Raw genomic sequence first — 15,298 nt, forward strand, 5'->3', positions numbered from 1 at the left:
GCACCAATCTTAATCCTGCCAACAACTGGGGTGCCCATTTGGACACATTAAGTGAAGAAATATAGGTCGTGAGATTTGAGAAAGTAAATTTCTTATTTTTTGCAAGATGATGAAACAGAATACATCTTCTTAAGTGTACATTTAGAGGCAGTCTCTATTTTTAAAGCTACATCCCCTTTTTAAGCACAAGTATGTGCATATTTTAATTTATAGTTAATACCGTAATTGGCTTTTTGGGTGATGTTTTTTTTTGAAGATTTACAGTGTTGACAAGCTAACACTAGTTTAGTTAGCAAAGGCTATGCACATAATATGCCCCCACCTAGCGTGAGAAAATAGCTTTTTATTGGGACTTTCATGTGATTCCCAGTATCAGTAGAGAAGCTGTCCATCTTCTCACTAGCTGGTATTTTCCCAAGTGGTGTCATTTCTCCACTCACCAGGCCAGCCCCGTTTCCAGCGTCTCTTTCTTCATTTTCTCATGAACAGCTGGAAATGGCGCGGTGGGTACCCTCTGTGTCCTCTTGGCGATCTCCCTGGTGAACTTCCTCCCTGACATTTCGAAGTGTCCAGAGAGATGCGTTTTTCAGCTGGAACAGCCAACTGCTCAGGACCACTTTGAAACCAGCTAGTCTCGGCGGGGCAGGGAAGCCAGGCGCTGCCCTGGCCGCAGCGACATCCCGTTGCTGAGGGAGTTCTGTCTGAGGCCATCGCGGGTCACTCACAGGCCTGGGGGCCACACTCTCTCCTTCGTGGGGAGGCCCATCCGTCCAAGAATGGCATCTCCCTCGTGCCCCCCTCCCGCGCGATGCTCTTCTTCCCTCCGGGAACCGTGCAGTGTTGTGGGAGGGAGGGTTAGAGTTTGGATCTCTTGTGCAGCTGAGAGAACGCATACACACGCACACACCCCCATTCATTCTTTCAAACCAGCGTTGACTGGGCAGCTGTGCTTTGGGGATACAGAGGCGAATAAAATCAAATGTGGTCCCTGTTTGCAGGGAGATTGACAGGACTACACATACCACGTTGACTTCTAATTATTTGTTATACTGAAGTTTCAGAAGGCGTGGACAATGAGTGCTGAGCAGATGTGCCTGATGCTCTAAGTTTAGCGGAGTGAGGGGAGGGGGATGGGGCAGAAGGAGGGAATCAATAGGAAGCTGATGAGGACTCTGGGCTTCTTGGTGCAGGGAGTTCCAGACAGTCTGGATGTGTTGGAATGATAGGAGCAAAGTGAGGAGATGAGGCTGGGGAGATGGGTAAGGCTTTAGAATCCTGGGTATCATCTACTAAATTATAATCTGAGAATGCTAGACTCTCCTATGTGTTCTGGCCCAAAAGAACATGTGGTCTAGTCAGGCGTCCCATCCAGTGGAAGCAGAGTCTTTGTAGAATCAAAGCCTGTTGCTGTCTCTTCCTCCTCCCATTCCTCCATCCCCGTATCTCCCCAAGATGTTGAGGGGGCGGTAGAGCCCTGTGCTGGAGAACAAAGGGGGTTGACGGCTCTAGGATCCAAGACCGCGTCCGCAGGCAAGAGGCTGGGGTTGCCAGTGAAGGGCCAACTTCCTGGTGCTTGGGTTCACGTTTCCAGATAGTTGACATGCCCTGGGACACGGGTTGGTTAAGAACGGTAAACTAACCCATCCCAAGGCTGCAGTGTTGGTCCTCCTTGGCCTCACTGCTATACCTAAACAGAGAGGCACCTACTGGTGTCACGTGTCTTGAGTCTTTTGGGATCGCATTTTGGTTAAGGGTTCTAGGAATGAGTTCATTTGTGGTGGATAAACACTCACAAGCAAGAATTCCTTCGCAGACACAGAAGCCTTCTAGCCCCTGACCTCAGTAAGTTTGCAGTTGAAGGTTATTTTCCATAGCGCTTTCGTATCCAGGGAACTCGCAGTACGTAAAAGCTCTGTATAGATTCTTTGGGTGTTATGCAGTCATCATTTATGAATCATGATAATTTTGATCTCCCTTTTCCAATTCATACACATTTTCTTTCTTTTGCGTGTTTAACTGTGCTGACTGGGCCCTCCAGGTCAGTGGCGCACAGAAGCAGTAATAGCGAGCATCCTTGTCTTGTTTTTGATGGATTGATTTTAGTCATGATTCTAATACTTCTCCATTAAGAATGAGGTTTTGTGGTAGCTATGCTTTCCTTTTTTATTTCTAGTCCGTGAAGAGTTAGCTCTTTCCCTGCTGAGATCATGAAAAGATGATATTTTTAAAAATCCCTCCCCCGCCCATCAACTAGTTGCCCAGAAAGATTTCTCTCCTTTAATCCTTCAGTGTGAACGTGGTGAATTGTATAATAGATTTTCTCATGTTAAACTGACCATGTATCCTGGAGTCAACCTAATTTGATTATGATGTATTTTTATACATTCTTGGATTTGGTTTGTCAGTTGTTTTGTTTAGGATTTTTTCATATCTATTCATGTGTGAGATTAGCCTATGCTTTTTTTCTGTTATTGTGTGTGCTTTTGGTATCAAAGGTATAATATCCTCTTTTTCAGGCCTCTTGAAGTACTTATGGAATTTTCAAATAAAAAATTCCAAAGTGTGGAGTTCCCGTCGTGGCTCGGTGATTCATGAATCCTATAGGAACCATGAGGTTGTGGGTTTGATCCCTGGCCTTGCTCAGTGGGTTGGGGATCTGGCGTTGCCGTGAGCTGTGGTGTAGGTCACAGATGTGGCTCGGATCTGGTGTTGCTGTGGCTGTGGCGTAGGCCGGTGGCTACAGCTCCCTTTCGACCCCTAGCCTGGGAACCTCCATATGCCACGGGAGCGGCCCAAGAAATGGCAAAAAGACAATAAATAAATAAATAAATAAATATAAATAAATAAATAAAATTCCAAAGTTTGGCAGAACTTGCTGGGTAGAGAAACCAGCGAGGTCTGTGGGGGATACTGAACAACTGATTGAATTTGTAAAATTGTTGTAGGACTATTCAGATGTCGAGTCTGTTGGAGGGTTATTTTTCCAGGAGTTTATGCATTTGCTCCTAAGCTTTCAAAGTCACTGTGTGACGATATTCATAGGATTCTCTTCCTCTTCCCTGTGTTTACGAGCGCGTCCTCTTCGTTTCTCTTCTTTTGTGTCTTCTTTCCCTCTCCCCCCATCATATCTGTCAGAGGTTTATTTTATTAGGCTTCTGAAAAACCAGTTTTGTTGCTCCCTTAATCGTATCTCTAAAAAAAAAAAAAATCTCTTCTATCTCTATTCCATTTTATTATTATCATTAATTTTTAATTTTATGGCCCCACCCCAGCATGTAGAAATTATAGATGTTCCCAGGCCAGGGGTTGAATCCAAGCCACAGCTGCGACCTCCACGGCAGCTGTGGCAGTGCTGGGTCCTTTTAACCCACTGCACTAGGCCGGGGATCGAACCCATACCTCCAGAGCCACCTGAGCTGCTGCAATCAGATTCTTAACCCCCTGCGCCATGGCGGGAACACCTCTATTCTCTCTCTCTCTCTTTTTTTAATGTTTATCCTGTTCTCTTAACTTAAGCTACACAATGAATTTCAATATTTCTTTTCTAAAAGTAAGCGTTGGAGGCTCTTTGTTTCCTCCAAAATCCCACTTTAACTGCACCCTACATGCCCTGTGTCTGACGCTGTGCAAATCTGCCTTGTGAGTTTAATCTGGTTAACAGTTACTACAGCGCTTAGTGATGCATCTGGGTCTACAGCTGCCTCTGATTCTGTATGTCTATATTATTTGTGCATTTTTTAAACCTATGGGTTTTGTTCGTTGCCTTATTTTGAATTGTCTTTTTAAAAATAGTCTATTCATCTAGGGGTTATTTAAAAACGACTTTTGTGTGACTTCGTACAACGTCGTCGAGTAGAACAATACCTCTCCTTCTTCCTGCGCCGGGCAGGACGTCGGACGTGAGCTTTGGACAGTTTCCACTTGGCTCGTGTGTCATTGTTGTCCTGTGGTTCACTTTGTCTTTTTGTTTTTAAATTGTGGTAACATACCCATACGATAAAATTTACCATCTTAACCGTATTTAAGGGCACGGTTCAATAACGTTACGTATATTCGCACTGTTGTACAACCGGTCTCCAGAGCGCCTTTCATCTTGCAAAACTGAAACGCCACACCCGTTAAACAACAGCAACTCGTTCCTTCCTCTGCCGCCCCCGGCAACCACCGTTCTACTGTCTCTGTGATTTTGACACGATGGGTGCCTCCGAGAGGTGAACTCGTATTTCACTTACATAATGTCCTCAGGATTCCTCTATATTGCAGCATGTGTCAGAATCCTCTTGCTTTTTAAGGCCAAATACTATTCCATGGTATATACTCCACGTTGTGTGTATACCGCATGTAGTCGATCCATTCTTCTCTCCCTGGACGTTGGGGTTACGTCCACCTTTCGGATTCTGTCCGTAATTCTGCTGTGAACAGGTGTGCGCAATATCTTTTCAAAATCTTCTTCACCTTTAGAGGGAAGGAGACTTCTTGGATCAGATGGTAACTCTAGTTTTAATTTTTTGAAGGCCCTCCATGCTGTTTCCCACAGCAGCTGTCCCATTTCACATTCCCATGAACGGTGCACAAGGGTCCTAATTTCTGCTCATCCTTGGCAACACCTGACTGTCTGTTTCAACTCCACGGATTAGACATGCGTCTTATTTCACACCATCAATGCTGGTTTATAGCTGCCGACATGTCCACCAGTTTCTTTGTGTATCCTTCAGTCTTAGATCCCAAGCTGTCCTTCTGGCTTTCTGTTCCTGCTCCCTGAAGGGTCCCCTCTATTTTTAGAGACTCAGATTGTCTTTATTCACCCTCATTCTCAGTAGTTTGCTGGGCAAGACATCTTGTGCTCCTCACTTGCCCTTTTGGCTGATGAAAATCTGCTGTTGGTCTAATTGTCGTTGCTCTCAGGGCAGCCTTTGCTCTTGTGCTGCTTTCAGACCTTCTTTTTGGTTTTGGTGGTCTCTAGCTTCATTGCAATGCATATATTTTTGTTTGTACTGCTTAGGACTCATGGGATGCCTGAATATGATCATTAAAGTATCTTTCATTAGGTTTTAAATTAAATTTATTTTTTATTAGCGTATAGTCGATTTATAGTGTTGAGTCCTTTTCTACTGTATAGCATAGTGACCCAGTCATACATGTATATATATATACATATGCACATATACATACATTCTTTTTCTCATACTATCTTCCATCCTGGTCTATCCTAAGAGACTGGATAGAGTTCCCTGTATTCTGTACAGTAGGACCTCATTACTTATCCATTCTAAATGTCATAGTTTGCATCTACCAACCCCAAACTCCCCGTCCATCCTGCTCCCTCCCCCCTCCCTCTTGGCCACCACAAGTCTATGCCTGTGAATCTGTTTCTGTTTTGTAGATAGCTTCATTTGTACAATATTTTATTTTATTGAGTTCATTTTTTTTTTTTTTTTTTTTTTTTTTTGCTTTTTTAGGACTACATCTGCAGCATATGGAAATTCCTGGGTGAAGGGTCCAGTTGGAGCTGCAGGTGCTGGCCTACACCACAGCCACAGCAACCCGGGTTCCAGGCTGCATCTGTGACCTATACCACAGCTCACAGCAACACCAGATCCTTAACCCACTGAGCGAGGCCAGGGATCAAACCCGCATCTTCATGGATACTAGTTGGGCTTGTTACTGCTGAGCTGCAATGGGAACTCCCTATGCCATATTTTTTTTTTATTTTTTTATTGTTATTTCCCCAATACGATTTTTTTCTACTGTACAGCGTGGTGACCCAGTTAAACATACATGTATACATTCTTTTTTCTCCCATTATCTTGCTCCATCATAAGTGACTAGACATGGTTCTCAGTGCTACAAGGCAGGTCCCTCTGCCATATTTTAGATTCCACGTATAAGTGACATCATATGGTATTTGTCTTTCTCTTTCTGCCTGACTTCACGTAGTATTTGGATTAATGACGATTCCCCTCATGATTTCTTTGACTATTGCTTTTTGCCTTTCTCTCTCTCTCTTTTTTTTTTTTTTTTTTTTTTTGGTCTTTTTGCTATTTCTTGGGCCACTCCCGCGGCATATGTAGGTTCCCAGGCTAGGGGTCTAATTGGAGCTGTAGCTGCCGGCCTACACCAGAGCCACAGCAACGTGGGATCCGAGCCGCGTCTGCAACCTACACCACAGCTCACGGCAATGCCGGATCGTTAACCCACTGAGCAAGGGCAGGGACCGAACCCGCAACCTCATGGTTCCTAGTCGGATTCGTTAACCACTCGCCACCACGGGAACTCCTTTGCCTTTCTCTTAATTCTCTGCTTCTAGAGTTCGGGTTGTAGGTAATTAAGCGTTCTCATTCTACTTTCAATGTCTCTTTTGTATTTTCCTTCATCTTTCTCCCTGTGCTCTTTTTTGTATAATTTCTTTATGTATTTGTTTTCATTCATAAATATTTTCTGTGGTCGTGTCTAACACATTTAGAATATTTTTATATTATATTTATTTATGTCTAGGTATTTTGATCAATGTGATTTTTATTTCTAAGTTAGATTAGTTTAATATCTGCCTGTTTATTCTTACTCTTTGATTCCATCTTTTTAAAAACTATCATATATCATTATTTTATTGCTTACGTCTGAAATTCCAATGTCTGGAGTCTTCGGGGAATCTTGATCTATTGTTACTTCTGTTTACTTTCAGCCATGGGGGCTGTTTTCCCGTGTATATGGTATATGCATATTTCTGAAAGGAAATTTATATTTAACCAAATGTGGGGATATCCTGAGTGGCTTCTGTTGATAAACTTTTCCTCCAGAAAGGATTTACATTGTTCCCTTCCTAATGGCGCCACCAACCCAGACACTTTGGTTTTTTCCCGGCTGTGGTTTTTGTCAAAGCAGGTCATATAAATTTGAATCCCAAAGGCTGTGACCTGTGGCTGCAAATTCTTAGGGAGACTGTTATTATTTTTTCCATCAGAATTTGTGATTTCCCTCTAGGAGTTTAACTCTTTTTGCTGGTGTGAAGGGATCATTATTTCATCATACTTTAAGGGAAAGATTGATGCGTCATAATTCTAGGGATGTGAAAGACCCCCGAGAATAATGCATTTGTTGAGACGGAAGGGAACCTTATTTGAGACATTCAGTAGCTGAATGCCTGTAACCGTGTGTGCACTGATGACCAGGGAACACGGCTTGTGATAAAGTCTTTTTTTTTTTTTTTTTTTTTTTTTTTTTTTTGATTTTTGCTTTTTCTAGGGCCGCTTCCTGTGGCATATGGAGGTTCCCAGGCTAGGGGTCTAGTTGGAGCTGTAGCCACCAGCCTATGCCACAGCCACAGCAACACAGGATCCGAGCCATGTCTGAAACCTACACCACAGCTCGCAGCAACACCGGATCCTTAACCCACTGAGCAAGGCCAGGGATCGAACCCACAACCTCATGGTTCCTAGTTGGATTTGTTAACCACTGCGCCATGACGAGAACTCCCAAGTCAAGTCTTATTAACTCCAATCCTGGTAGTCTTAAAAGTTCGTATAAGATAGTGCTTGAGGCAAAGATGTTTGCGAGTTTATGCTTAACAAATGTAGGGAGTCCCTGCCGAGTGAGTGCTAGCACCACCCACGCAGCGCCCTCTGGACGATTTCAGTGAGTGTCTTTACCTCTTTCTTCCCCTTTACCCACCAAATCCAGCCCACTTACCAAGATCTGTCTCTTGTCACGTCTAAAAATCTCCCAAATCCGGACACCATCCCCTACCCACATCACTCTAATCCAGGCCTCGTCATCGCTTACCCAGACCCCTCCAGCATCATCTCCTCTGGTCTTCCTGACTCCACTTTGCCCCCCCACTAAGCTGTGTTCCACACTGCTGCTGCAGGGCAGTTTTCTAAAACACAAATCTCGGGTTATTCTCCAGCTTAAGATCCTTCAGCAAATCCCCCGGCTTTCAAGATAAAGTCTAAGCGTGTTTACACGGCATCCAAGCCCCCTGCAATGTGGCTCTGGCTCATCTTCTTCCTGAGCTCCCACTGCCCCACCAGGCCTGCTGCCTCCCCCAACCCTGTGCTTCTGTTAGTTGTTCTTTTATTCATCAATTTAGCAAATGGATTCTGGGCAACTGTTATGTGCAAAGCATGGGGGGAAAACAAAGAGAAAAGCCCCACTCCTGCAGGATTATATTCCAGGGAACAGACTGGCCATGAGCAAAGAAACGTTTTGTATAATATCAGATAATATGGGAAGAAAGGAAGCCAGACAAGGGGATGGGTGGGGGGGTTGCTTATTTAAGTACCATGGTTAAGGGGGTGACGTCCGAGACATGCGAGGGAGTGACCTTCCAGCATCCGAGGGGAGACTCTTCCAGGCAAAGGAGCTGTAAATGCCAAGCAGGAGCTGGCCTGACGTATTTGAGCAACAGAAAGAAAAGTCAGTAGGGCTTGGACGGAGCAGACAATGAGCAGATTTTTTGCTGAGGAACAAGGGACCACAGATGTAGTGACTTAACACCCATTTGTTACCTTGCAGTTTCTGAGGCCCAAAATCCCATGTGGCTCAGCTGAGTTCTCAGCTCAGGGTCTCACTCAGGATGTCAGCGGCTGTGTTCTCACCCGAGGCTCTGTGGAGGAATCTGCTTCCATGCTCATTCAGAATTCAGTTCCTTGCGGTTGTAGGACTGTGGTCTCTGGTCCCGGTCACCTGCCAGAGGCAGCTCCCATCTCCTAGAAGGTGCTTGAGGTTCTGTGCCTTGGGCCTCATCACAGGCCCACAAAGCGCCTTTTCTCTTTTTCTTTTTTTGCTTTTTTAGGGCTGGCATCCACGGCACATGGAGATTCCCAGGCTAGGGGTCGAATCGGAGCTACAGCTCCTGGCCTACACCACAGCCACAGTAGCACCAGATCCAAGCCTTGTCTGCAACCTACACCACAGCTTATGGCAACGCTGGATCCTTGACCCACTGAGTGAGGCCAGGGATCGATCCCGTATCCTCTCGGATCCTAGTCGAGCTCAGTTAACCGCTAAGCCACAGTGGGAACTCCCCCCTCACTTTTCAAGCCAGGTCCCTTCAGATAATTGCCATATCGTAACGTCAGCTGACTTGGGACTTTAATACCATTTGCAGAATCCCTTCACAGCATTACCTAGATGAGCGTTCGATTGCTTCTCCAGAGGACAGGGATCTCAAAGCCTGCCTGACACTGTGGGGATTGGAGAGCTGGCTGGCGTCACATCAGCCAGGGCCTCCAAGGGTTTTACTGGGACTGGATGGGAGCTGTTGCAGGATCTGGAGCAGAAGAATGATCTGAGTAAGGACCCCTCTGGCTGCCGTGTAGAGATTGTTGAGATGGTGCAGGGCTGGGCGGGGGATTGCAGGGGTCCAGGTGAGAGATGATGGCAGCTGGACCATGTGGAATTAACTCCTCAACGCTGTGGTCCCCACATGTGCCCTATCATCACACGCTTCTCTCACAGCCTGGGCACGTCTCAGCACCCCCTGCCTCCCAGCTTCTTCATCCGGCCAAGTCCCTGCTCATCCCTCAAACATTAGCTCAGATGTTACCTGAAGGCCCCTCCATGGTGTTTGCCTCCCAGGGACACGCTCACTCGAGTGGCACTGGGCCTGGGCATCTGTCTTCACCACCTGCCTGCGGCCTCCCTAGAAGCAGGGCCTTTGTCTTTGGCTCCTGTATTTCCGTTGTCTGGCCAACTGCACAGCACACGGTAGATGCTTGATAATGCTTGTGGGATGAATGTAGGAACTGTGGGAGGTCCTGGGCATGAAGCAGACGCACCACTGCTGGGGTCGCTCACCCTGTAGAGGGAGAGACCCCGTGAAAATAAATACACATCCAGTGAACCGGCAGGCAAACACAGCGGAAGGGTACCACCTCTGCACATCACTAGGGGCGTGAGGCTTCTCGGCAGCTTCCATCCTCCTCAGTCTGGAATAGCTGGATCCAGTTTCTGCCATATCCCCGCCTTGTATGAACGAATCGTGTTAGTTGCAAATGATCCCTTTTTATGTTAGAGCCCAAAGGACATTTGTGCGGCAACAGCGCCAGCCATTAATGTATTGTACAATATTTAAATAAGTAAACATCTGTTTGCTTAAAACAGCCTCTAATTTAAGGCAGACAGAGGGTGTTTCTACCCCCTTCTGTCTTCAGAACTGCTCAGAAAAGATCTGTGTTAGTGAAATTTTATTTCTGTATTCAAGACGGAGAACCTCTTAACCCAACATGGCAAACTCTTACGGATCAAGTGTCTTTTTAAGAGGGAGGAAATGATTAACCTGGTTACGGATGAGAAGCAAACTAAAGGAGTAAATGTGTGTGTCATTTCCATGCCTTCCAGCTCAGCATCCCTCAGAGTCAACTTAAGAAAGCAGGACGCTGGAAAGAATGATCGAACTGGAATAAACACAGAGATGTTATTTAAACCTTAATACACTCAAGAGCAGAATAACAAGAGGGTTCAGTTTCATCCTGCTGCTTTCCTGCGGTCTGTGGACGATGCTCTGCAGGGCAGCATGCCCGGCAGAGGGGCCGTGGTGCCTGCCAGGCCTTCCAGTGGTCAAGAGAGTTGCACACAGCCCTGTGGGTTCACGGTGCTATGAACCCATGAATGGGTGGAGATTCATAATTGGCCTATGCAAAAAAAGGGAAAAATAATTTAAAAATGTTTCATCTATATTGCCAAGTTTCTCTGTTTGTTTTCTAGTGATCTCGGTTGGAGAATATAAAGATGTGGCTTAAGGAGCGTTTGCTGCACAGTCTTGTATGAATAATTGGATATTCTAGCTCAATTTAGAGGCTTGGGCTACAGGGCCAACTGCTGTTTTCTAGTTCATGTCTTCTTTCTAGTTAGATGGGTTAGGGTTAAGCTGGCTGAGAAAAGACACATAGCACTTCTGCATTTACATATAATTTTAATTTGGTTCAAGGCAATGGTTCTTACAGGTTTGGGATTTGTAACACGCTCAGTTTTATCTCACTCTCCCTGTCCTTTCTCCCGTGCGTCTCTAAAAAGGATGTGCAGAAGGATACAGGGATCCACTGGGGTGCCCCTCGGAGAGCTGAACAAGACTTGGATTTCAGGAGTTCCGGTCGTGGCGCAGTGGTTAACGAATCTAAGAACCACGAGGTTGCAGGTTCGATCTCTGGCCTTGCTCAGTGGGTTAAGGATCTGGTGTTGCCATGAGCTGTGGTGTAGGTTGCAGACACGGCTCGGATCCTGAGTTGCTGTGGCTCTGGTGTAGGCTGGTGGCTACAGCTCCAATTGGACCCCTAGCCTGGGAACCTCCATATGCCGCGGGAGCGGCCCTAGAAAAGGCAAAAAGAAAAAAAAAAAAAAAAAAGAACTTGGATTTCCCTGTGCTCTGGGGACAGAATGAACAGGGCCCTTAGCAGAGTTCGCTGAGGGGTTGAACAGAGAGGGGACTTCACTTTTATCCCTAAACAGCAACTCCTGCTTTCCTTCTCTTCTGCCAGCAAAATTGTGTGCAGCGAAGGATCAAAAAGGAACTCGGGCGCCTGTTCATCAGGCTGGGGGACGTTTGGGAAAACACTCCCGGCTCTCAGGTGCTCTCTGGGGAGCAGGATGAGGGGGAGCACGTGGGTGCTCCTGACCTGGCTCCTTGGACTCTTTAATCGATAGGAATGGGTAGAGGATGCTGGGGGAGGAATTCAGGCAAGGCTTTATCGGAACTGGTGCTGCAGGGTGGGGACCTAAACCAGACAGGTGCCCTTGCTTTTGCTCCGCTGGCGGGGGTGAGCTGGTCCCTAGAAGGGGTGAGGGTTGGGGCAGATCAGTGGGTCAGGCCAGAGGGGCACCCTGAGTGATCTGCCTGCCCCCTTGGTGCTGCTGTTGTGCAGGATCATGTGCTTTTGCCCCTGGCACCTCAGAAGTGGCAGTTGAGTTGTGGCTTTTTTTTTTTTTTTTTTTTTTTAATTTGGCTGCACCCGCAGCACATGGAAGCTCTCTGGCCAGGGATCATACCCTTGCTTCCGCAGCAACTCGAGGTACGGCAGTTGGATCCTTAGCCCACTGGGCCACAGCGGGAACTCCAGTTTTGACCTTTTATGTTTTTTCTTTTTTTATAATTTTTATGTTTTTTCATTATAACTTGGTTTTCAGTCTTCTGTCAATTTTCTACTGTGCAGCAAGGTGACCCAGTCACACATACATGTGTACATTCTTTTTCTCACATTATCAGGCTCCATCGCAACTGACTGGATATAGTTCCCAGTGCTATACAGCAGGATCCCATTGCTTGTCCATTCCAAAGGCAATAGTTCGCATCTATTAACCCCCGTTCCCAGCCCCTCCCCCTCCCTCCCCTTCCCCTGGGCAACCACAAGTCTGTTCTCCATGGCCATGATTTTGGCCCTTTTGTATCTGGTTGTTCATAATTTGCCCCAACTGTGCCTGCGTGTGGTTATTTTTGGTCCTTTATGGTTTCTTTGCATTCTGTTGCTGGAGATGTTTGTCCAGCAAGTGCGGCAGGATAGGGTCCCAGATCCCTGCCTGTCTCACACAGGCCACCCCGCCTTGAGGTGACCTCATCTCTGAGTGAGGACCCTGCCTCAGGGACCCCCCCAGGCACAGTGTCTGGCCGGATCCGGCTTGGTTATCCCACCCCCTTCCCAGGAGAGTTGAGGGGTGGACCCTGAGAGAACAACCAGGGAGCGGAAGGTCTCAGCTTTCAAAAGGGAATCGGGAAAGGACCTTTACAGCTCAGTCTGGTGAGAAGAGCAGATCCTGGACAAACCTCTAAAAAGAATGTCCCAAAAGAATGAAATTTGAGTTAAAATTGTCGATCATGACGATGCCGTCTTGGTATTTGGCAGATACTTCCTGCAAAATGAATGAAATGAAGCTTTAGGAAAATATTTGACACAACCTTAGTTGCCAATGAAAAAATTCCAACTTTTAAGTGAAAGTTGGATTTTATTTTATTTTTTTAAGTTTTATGAACGTATAACTTACAAGGCGGTGATAATGTCTGCTGTACCACAAAGTGACCCAGGCACACACATACACACATCCATTCTCTCTGATTCTTTTCCCACGTAGATGATGACAGCATACTGGGGAGAGTTTTCTGTGCTATACAGAGGGTCCCTGTTGGCCAGTCATTACGGAATACCTCCGTGTGCACCTGCCAGTCCCCAAACCCCCAGTCCATTCCTCCCCACCCCCAACCTGTCCCCTTCGGTAACCGTAAATTTTTCAAAGTCTGTGAGTCTGCTTCTGTTCTGCATTTGCAACCTTTTTTCTTTCTTTCTTTTTTCTTTTTTTTTTAAGATTCCACATGTAGGTGATATCACGTGTTTGTCTTTCACTGTCTAACTTCACTTAGCATGATAGATTCTAGGTCCATCCATGTTACTGTGAAGTTAAAATTTTAAAAGATTTGCATCCTCTACCGTGAGCTTGACAGTTCCCAAGACCTAGTAATTTCTGATGAGGTCAGTGAAGTTATTAACAAATATGTTTTTCGCATTATAAGGAAATGGGTCAATATTTGGCAGATCTGCATAACTTAGTGAACCAGCATTTTCCAGAATAGTGGTTATGGAATCATGGAATCGCACATGGACAGAAAGTCCATTCAGGAGTTCCCGTGGTGGCGCAGTGGTTAACGAATCCGACTAGGAACCATGAGGTTGAGGGTTCGGTCCCTGCCCTTGCTCAGTGGGTTAACGATCTGGCGTTGCCATGAGCTGTGGTGTAGGTTGCAGACGCGGCTCAGATCCTGCATTACTGTGGCTCTGGCGTAGGCGGGGGGCTACAGCTCCGATTCGACCCCTAGCCTGGGAACCTCCATATGCTGTGAGAGAGGCCCAAAGAAATAGCAAAAAGACAAAAAATAAAAAAAAAAAAGAAAGTCCATTCAAAGAACAAGACAAATGCAAAAGAGTAAGAGAGATGGCTTCAGAGTCCACATCCCAGCTACCCTTAAAGAAACTACCACTAGTCGAGTCTGGGTATGTTATCAAAGTAGAACGCCCATAATTATTTGAAAAGTCTGTTAAAATACCCCTCACTTTCCAATTACACAACTCTGTAAGGATGGATTTTATTCTTTTACTGCAATCAAGACACATCACAACATACCGAAGGCATAGGTAGGTATGAGTGTTTACCTGTTTTCTATGAAGCCTGACAGTAAAAAGATTTGAAAAAATGTGAGACAATGTCAGTCTCCTTACTAAATTCGTACTGTGAAAAACGTACCTTTTTTTTAATAAAAATGTTTATGTAAACATAACAGGTTTACTTTTAAAATATGAATTAATGTTTCAAACAGCTGTTGTAAATTCTAATATCCGTAATCAGTAGTTATAACCCACACGGACAAATTCCTTAGGGTCCTCAATTATTTAGAATAGAAGGAGCTTCCGACACCAAATCATTGATTTAAACAGCACACGCTTACACTGTATCCACGCATGAAGACATATGTATATGAACGTATATGATGCGCATTTTGGAACCTACGTAGGAATAGAAATCTGAAGATGAGAAACAGCATTTCAGTGGTTCTCAAGTCTTTCTGCATCTGGGGGCCAGACCACGAGGCCAGATGATTAGCGTAAGGACAGATGCCTGTAAACCTGAAATGTCAATTCAGCAGAAAACCAGGAGTTTGCGAACTTCAAGGGGAGCAGGGCCAAAGGCTGGCCGACAAAGTTTTCATCACTAGCGAGGTGGTGCCATGGTCGAAAGGCTGGTGGCGTCAGCACGCTGTCCAGACTGTAGGAGAGAGCTGGTGAACCCGCACAGCTTTGGGAAAAGATGCCTTTGGGGAACAAACACCAGCTTGCAGGCAGAGCGTGCCCGCTTTTAAGACTCTGAAAGACTGATTTACACCCCTCTTTGATGCGAATGCACGGGGACTGTGAGCCTAAGCCCTTCTCGGATCCTCTGGCCTTACTAAGGGACTCATATCACAACCTGATCTGTTTGCACATCGCAAAAAAGCGTCTGGGAGGCAAGGCGTCCTCCGCGCGCATGCGCCGTGTGCAGCCGTAAGTGGACAGTCAGACCAGTCCAAGAACTTCCTTGGGGGTGGGATCCATTTCACCCCCAGCGGTCCTGCTCCTGAGCGGCTTGGTCTATTCCTTCCACCCTAGCCAGGGGTCTTGGTGGCCCTGTTCAGGGAGACGGGCTGTGGTCTCTGGTGGTGGTGGGGGTCTCCCCATGGACGGAAGCGTCCAAGCCCCCCTCCCCCGCCCCAGTCTGGGATTGAGCTCCCCCTTGCAGAGGTGGCTGCTTATTGGGGAGGGGTCCGGATGCCCCGCCTCTTGAG

General features: G+C 46.2%; 1 protein-coding gene across 4 annotated transcripts in view; it reads left to right on the plus strand.

Moving 5' to 3' along the window:
* Nucleotides 1-15,298, plus strand: part of BCAR3 (breast cancer anti-estrogen resistance 3) — a 226,033-nt gene that overhangs the window by 129,691 nt on the left and 81,044 nt on the right. The gene's annotated exons all lie outside the window — the stretch shown is intronic.

This window comes from Sus scrofa, chromosome 4, assembly GCF_000003025.6.
Source record: "Sus scrofa isolate TJ Tabasco breed Duroc chromosome 4, Sscrofa11.1, whole genome shotgun sequence".
Taxonomy (NCBI): domain Eukaryota; kingdom Metazoa; phylum Chordata; class Mammalia; order Artiodactyla; family Suidae; genus Sus; species Sus scrofa.